Raw genomic sequence first — 8,185 nt, forward strand, 5'->3', positions numbered from 1 at the left:
GCCAAACACAACAACTTTCACCCCTAAGTAAGAGGGAACAAAAACAGAATCTTTATTTTATCTGTTTTTATAGATGTTTTTTTTAATAGTGTACTTACTATTATATCCTCTTTTTTTTTTTTTTTTTGCTCAATAATGTAAATTCTTGCATCAAAAACCTGACTAAATTAAATATAATTGATATCTAAGAATTTTACAGTTAATTTCATCAAGCATTTTGTAATAAAATATTACACATGTCGTACTATGATGTTAAGATGCAAGCTGTGGAATAGTATTGGTGTGGTTAGTATTGAATTGTTAACATGTCCCTATAAATTGAGCTCGATTGACCCAGAGTTTAAAACCGCGAAGTCCCAAATTGAAACTGAACTAGTTCGGGTCTTCGGTTTGGTTTGTTTGTTCTAAAACATTTTAACAAGAATTGGAACGAGGCAAACCGAATAAATCTTATTAGTTTAGTTTTCAATTTTGAGGATAAACTAAGCCGAACATAACCAGGTTCAACCTATTAAAAATGTCACAATGCCAAACAATTTCAACAAGCTATGTCAATAACTAGAAACATTGTACAAGACGGTGGAGTTTGCAAAACAAAATTAAATCCAAATTACGAGATAAACCCAAATAAGTCAACTCGTGAATAATAAATTCTTGAATAAGATGATGATAGTTGTGCTAATTAAATCGACATTTCCAAACTTTGTGTCCAAAAATTAGACACGAAAGACAACATGGGCTATAGAGGATCCACCGAGGCACCCACCACCAAAGCAAAGAAAATAACACTTCACCAAAACTGTCACTAAAAACAGCACTTCGAGACTTTCCCTTCTCTTTGCGTGCAGAGGGAGAAAGGGAGGGAGAGGGAGAGAGGGAGAGAGGAGAAGAAGATGTCGTTCTTGAGAAGGAAAGGGCCATCTGGGTTCTCATCATCTTCCACAGCAGAGGAAGTTACTGAAGGGATTGATGCCACTGGTCTCACCGCCATTGTTGTTGGAATTAAATAGAATTCAGTTTTTGTTCAAGTGTTTAAGAAGGAAGAAATCAATAGAAAAGTGTATGTCTAGTCTCATAAGACAAGTGTATGCTTTAGATCTTTGTTTTGAATCAAGGGCTGAGATTGCTCTAGATTAGCTTGTAAGGAAATATCCTAAGTTGATATTTATTGAAATATCTGTGATTACTTCACAGATAAGAAACCTTTCACATTCCCTCCCCCGATTTTGTTTTCTCTGTTTTCATTTTCTTGTCTGCCTCCAGGAACCAAACTAACTCACCAGAATTTATCATGGCCTCAGAGCTTAGGTTCTGATCAAATTCAGGACTGGGCGTTTTGTGTGTGTGCTTCGTATCTCTGAAAAGAAAAGGGGAAAAACATACCCAGATCGTGAAAATCTCATCTGTTCTTACAAAGCCTCACATGGTTACTTCGAGCAGTGGAGGAGATCTGAGGGCTCCTATTTTCAATGGGATCAACTACGATTTTTGGTCCATCAAGATGAAGACCATATTCAAATCACATGATCTCTGGAATTTGGTGGACAAGGGTTATGAAACTGTAGAAACTGAAAATGATTCTAGCGATGAAGATCAACAGTCTGTGAGGAAGATAGCAATGAAAGTTAATGAAACAAGAGATGCAAAAGCTCTTGGTATCATTCAAGGGGCAGTGTCTGATGAGATCTTTCCTCGAATCTCAAACTTTGAAACCTCCAAGACTGCATGGGATGTTCTTCAACAAGAATTTCGTGGTGATAAAAAGGTTAGGTCTGTCAAACTACAATGTTTAAGAAGAGATTTTGAGTACACTAGGATGAATGATGGTGAAGCTCTATCTGTTTATTTAACAAGATTGACTGATATTGTGAATCAAATGAAAACTCTTGGTGAAGAACTGACAAATCAAAGATTAGTGCAAAAGATACTTATTAGCTTGCCTAAATCTTATGATTCCATTGCATCTATTATAGAAGAAACTAAAGACCTTGACTCCATTGAGGTTCAAGAAGTGATTGGTACATTGAAAGGCTATGAGCAGAGGTTAAATATGCATTCTGAAAACTTAGCTGAAAAGGCTTTTACTAGTCTAAGTGTGACTGAGAGAGATAGCAGTTACAGGGGTCAGGGGAGCAACTCAAATCAAAAGAAATTATGGAAAGGAAAAGGGAAGAAATGGGACAACAACCATACTTCACAATCAAAATCAAAATCTAGTAGTGAGTCTACCAAAACCAAGTGTAAAATCTGTGACAAATTACACTATGGTGTTTGCTGGTTCAAGGGAAAACCCAAATGCACCAAGTGTGACAGATTTGGCCATCTAGCAAAAGATTGCAATCCAAGAAGGAACCAAGTTGTCAACTATGCACATAGAGCAGAAGAAGAGGAAGTAAATGTCTTTTATGCTTGTAGTGTTGCAAAAACTGAAAACAAGAAAGGAATCTGGTATATTGACAGTGGATGCAGTAATCACATGACTGCATATGAATCCTTACTGATCAACATTGACAGAAGCTTCAATTGCAGAGTTAAAATGGGGAATGGACAACTAGTGGAAGCTACTGGAAAAGGAACTCTTGTTCTAGAGACAAAGGGTGGAAGAAGATTCATCAAGGATGTAATACTTGTACCAGGTCTTGATGAGAATCTCCTTAGTGTGGGACAGATGATTGCTCATGGTTACTTCTTACTTTTTGGAGACAATATGGTGGAGATCTTTGATGACAGAAGCCTCCAAAACTTGGTAACACAAGTTGGCATGACAGAAAACAAAAGCTTTCCACTTATGCTAGATTACAATGATTCAATTGCTCTAAAAGCAAGTGTTGCAGAAAACTCTTGGTGATGGCATAAGAGGTTCGGACATCTCAACTTTCACAGTTTAAAGAGATTGGAGAAACTACAAATGGTGACTGGTCTTCCTGAGTTACAAGAGACTAAAGAACCGTGTGAAGGTTGCATACTGGGGAAGCATCACAGGGACTCTTTTGAAACTGGAAGTGCATGGAGAGCAAGTCAACCTCTAGAACTCATACATACAGATGTGTGTGGTCCAATGAAGACACCTACACTCAGTGGGAACAGATATTTTCTGCTATTCATTGATGACTGCACTAGGAGGGTTTGGGTATATCTTATGAGAAACAAGAGTGAAGTCTTTTCAATCTTCAAGAAATTCAAAATGATGGTTGAACTTCAGAGTGGTCTCAAGATCAAAAGACTAAGAAGCGACAGAGGTGGTGAATTCACTTCACTTGAGTTCCAAGAATTCTGTGAAGGAGCAGGATTACAGAAGCAATTGACAGTGGCCTACACACCACAACAGAATGGTGTGGCTGAGAGGAAGAACAGGATCGTGGTTGAAATGACCAAGTCAATGCTCCATGATAAGAAAATGCCACTTTCTTTTTGGGGTGAAGCTGTCAATACATCTGTGTATCTCCTAAACAGGTGTCCAACTAAAGCACTTGAGAAGAAAACACCGTTTGAGGCATTTAGTGGCAGAAAACCAAGTGTGAAGCACTTGAAGGTGTTCGGATCAATCTGCTATGCACAGATACCATCTCAACTACGACACAAGCTTGAGATCAATAGTGTCAAGTGTGTCCTTGTAGGTTATGGAAGTTGTGAAAAGGGCTATAGGCTCTACAATATTGAGTCACGTAAAGTGATTCTCTCAAGGGATGTGGTGTTCAAGGAGAATGAAGCATGGAATTGGGAAACCAATAACATAGACACTATCTCATTTCCACTAGCAATGGAAGAAGCACAAGCTGAAGTGCAAAATGTGAATGAACCTGTTATACAAGATGAGAGTCAAACTGATTTTTCAACTCCAACACAAGGATCTCAGTCCTCTACTTCAAATGCAAAAGGACAAGAATTACAGGATTCCTCTCCTGAAACAACTCCATCGAGAATGAGGAGTTTAAATGAGATCTATGCAGTGTGTAACTATTGTGTTGTTGAACCTGAGAGTTTTGAAGAAGCTGAGAAGGATCAATCCTGGCAGAAAGCAATGAGTGAAGAAATTGCCATGATTGAAAAAAACTCTACTTGGAAATTGGTAAATAGACCGAGTGATAAACCTGTGATAGGTGTGAAATGGATTTACAAGATCAAACTGAATTTGGATGGATCAATACAGAAGAACAAAGCAAGATTAGTTGCCAAGGGCTACTCACAACAACCTGGGGTAGATTTCAATGAAACCTTTGCCCCAGTGGCAAGGTTAGACACCATTAGAACCTTGATTGCTCTTGCTGCCCAAAAGGGATGGAAACTTCACCAGTTAGATGTCAAATCAGCTTTTCTAAATGGCATTTTGGAGGAAGAAGTGTATGTGGATCAACCACAAGGATTTGAAATGCCAAATAAAGAAGAGAAGGTCTACAAGTTAAACAAAGCACTGTATGGACTCAAACAAGCCCCCAGGGCTTGGTACAATGAGATAGACTCCTATTTCAGCAAGAGTGGATTTAACAAAAGTCCTAGTGAAGCAACATTATATACAAAAACTGGTGAGAACTCTGAGATGCTTATTGTGTCTATATATGTTGATGATGTGGTCTTTACTGGTAATTGTGAAGAAATGATTGAAGAATTCAGAAGGGAAATGATGAGACAATATGAGATGTCGGATCTTGGCTTGTTGCATCACTTCTTGGGAATTGGAGTAATACAAGAAACTACTGGGATTTTCATACATCAACAGAAGTATGCACAATCACTGCTTGAAAGATTCAATCTGAAAGGATGCAAATCTGTGGCAACACCATTGATCACGAATGAGAAACTTTGTAAAGTGGATGGTTCTGAATCTGCTGATGAATGCTTATACCGAAGGATGGTTGGAAGTCTGCTTTATTTGACTGCTACAAGACCTGACATTATGTATGCAGCCAGTCTCTTATCAAGGTTTATGCATAATCCCACGAGAATTCACATGGGAACTGCTAAGAGAGTACTAAGGTATATCTCAAGGACCTTGGATTATGGAATCAAATATGAAAAGGGAGAAAAAGCAATTCTGGTAGGCTTCTGTGACAGCGATTGGGGTGGCAGTGAAGATGACATGAGAAGTACCTCAGGATATGCATTTACATTCGGTTCTGGGATATTTTCTTGGGCTTCTGTCAAGCAACAAAGTGTTGCATTGTCTACGGCTGAAGCAGAGTATGTGAGTGCTGCAATGGCTACCTCCCAAGCTATATGGTTGAGGTTTGTGTTAAAGGATTTTGGTGAAATGCAAGTGGATGCTTCACCACTTATGTGTGACAACACATCAGCAATAGCTATGACCAAGAATCCTATTTTTCATCAGAAAACCAAGCATATCAAAAGGAAGTTTCACTTCATAAGGGAAGCCTTGCAGGAGAATACCATTGAACTGATCTACTGCAAATCACAGGATCAAATGGCCGACATCTTCACCAAAGCTCTACCGAGGGAAAGGTTTGTCTATCTCAGAGGAATGCTTGGGATCAAAACCAGAATTCATTTAAAGGGGAGTGTTGGAATTAAATAGAATTCAGTTTTTGTTCAAGTGTTTAAGAAGGAAGAAATCAATAGAAAAGTGTATGTCTAGTCTCATAAGACAAGTGTATGCTTTAGATCTTTGTTTTGAATCAAGGGCTGAGATTGCTCTAGATTAGCTTGTAAGGAAATATCCTAAGTTGATATTTATTGAAATATCTGTGATTACTTCACAGATAAGAAACCTTTCACATTCCCTCCCCCGATTTTGTTTTCTCTGTTTTCATTTTCTTGTCTGCCTCCAGGAACCAAACTAACTCACCAGAATTTATCAATTGTTACAGGCGAGGGAGTTTTCGTTTGCTTCTTCTACTTTTTTTTTCAACTATTATTATTTGTTCTTATGGGAAAATTTTCTTTGGTTCTGCATATCCACGTTGCAGGAGCATCTAGTGGTATTGGCACCGAAACTGCACGTGTTCTTGCACTGCGTGGCGCCCATGTGGTTATGGCAGTGAGGAACATGGCAGCCGGTAAAGATGCAAGAGAACAAATAGTGAAGGCAATCCCCAGTGCCAAAGTTGATGCCATGGAATTGGATCTCAGTTCGTTATCATCCGTTAGGAAATTCGCATCGGATTTCAATTCCTCCGGTCTTCCTCTTAACATCCTAATGTAAGAAATGGACAGAAACGGTACAAGTTCTTGAAGAGGCTTTGTTCATAAAATCCACTTTAGGTAATAATACTCGTCTTTTCATAAGTAACAATGCAGGAGTTATGGGAACCCCTTTCACGCCTTCGAAGGACAAGATCGAACTTCAGTTCGCCACAAACCACGTAGGTATGTAGCATTTGTTACTCTGTAAAACTGACAGTTTAAAGTACAAACAACAACAACAACAGCAGCCAACCCTTATCGCACTAAGTAGAGTCAGCTGTATGAATCTCAGAACGCCATTGACAGTTTAAAAAGTATTTTTGGTTAAGTTGTTCTAATTAACTGAATGTTTCTTCTAGTTTAATCTGTCGCCAATCTAGTTTTAGAACTTATATCTCTTGGTGTCGGAGCATATGCATCAATAAACTCAGCTAACCTTTCATCCTTCTTTGATTCGGGAGAGTTGATTTGTATCTATTTGGTTATTTTCCTGATTTTTCAGGTCATTTTCTTTTGACAAATCTTTTGTTTGATACTATGAAGAAAACAGCACGCAAAAGCGGCAAAGAAGGGAGAATCATAAATGTGTCCTCAGAAGCTCACCGCAACCCGTATCCTGAAGGAATTCGTTTTGATAAAATTAACGACCAAGCAGGGTAACATTGGGATAATTCTTAGTTATTAGATATTTAGATAGTATTATATGCGTGTTAGCGCATGAGCCACACATAGGATTTTGATTAAAAGCGGGTGGAGCTTAAGCAAGAAAGTTTGGAATTGGATTTTGATGCCATATCAATACTTCTGCACAAGTTAGTCACGTAGTATATTTGTTTTCGGTTTGCTTCCTTCATTATAGCGTATGCTGAATGGAGGGAGATATACAAGTCCAATCCGATTTTGTGACTGCCCATCTGCAGGTACAGCAGCTTTCGTGCATATGGCCAATCAAAGCTTGCTAACATTTTGCATGCTAATGAGCTTGCAAGACGCTTAAAGGTAATCCGCAACGTTAAATCAGCAGAATCGTGATTCTGAAAATACGTCTGTACTTTTGTATGTAGAGATAAACACACATTACCTTATTTTATGTTTATGGCAGTCATGGTGTATTGAGTGAACTCTGTTATTTGTGATTGTCCAACAGGAAGAAGGAGCAGATATAACCGCAAACTCGCTTCACCCTGGTGCAATTGTTACCAATCTGTTTCGTTATTACAGCATTATTAACGGTAAATCACTTCACAAAACCAACTATGTTAGTCTTATTTAAATGTATTCCGATATAAACTGCATACTATCGCTTGTTGAGGAGGCTTTGTATTCAGTGTATGTTTAAAGTTTAAACCGAACCAAAATTGACGTCAATCTACAAATCTCAAATTTACATATTCATTATCTACGTGCTTAGTTTCGGATAATCAGACGTTTGGCTTTCTGGTTTGATGCAGGGCTTGTTAATGTGCTTGGTAGAACTGTGCTTAAAAATGTTCAGCAGGTAAGTTACATCTGCTTGAACCTCTAGAGCAAACAACATACCAAGCGAATTTGAGTAATTCGAAATATGATGAACTTTCAAATAGTCGTGTAAACGTAGAATGTCGTGTAGTTTATTAACTTCGTTGATTACAGGGAGCAGCAACGACGTGCTACGCGGCACTGCATCCCCAAGTCAAGGGGGTGACCGGCGAATATTTCTCGGACTGTAACCTATCCAAGCCAAGGCCACAAGGTCAAGACGTGGAGATGGCAAAGAAACTATGGGATTTTAGCATGGATTTGACTAAATGATCTTCGCAAGACTTAAACTCTGTATAAATACTCAAGGGAGTGCCCTTTGTGCTGTGTCGTTTTTAGGGTCAACGCGTTCTAAGATTCATACAGTGTACTCTCCTTACTGGAATAACGCTTAGCGGTGTTTGTTTGTTGTTTGAATAATAGACTCCAAGAATGCTGTTACTTATAAATCAGAAGTCGAACAATATCCTTTCAAAGTGAATAAACTCCTTTTTTCTGCTCGTAACCTTTTCGTTTTGATTCAAGATTG

The sequence above is a fragment of the Malus domestica genome, chromosome 07 (genome assembly GCF_042453785.1).
Source record: "Malus domestica chromosome 07, GDT2T_hap1".
In the NCBI taxonomy this organism is placed as follows: Eukaryota; Viridiplantae; Streptophyta; class Magnoliopsida; order Rosales; family Rosaceae; genus Malus; species Malus domestica.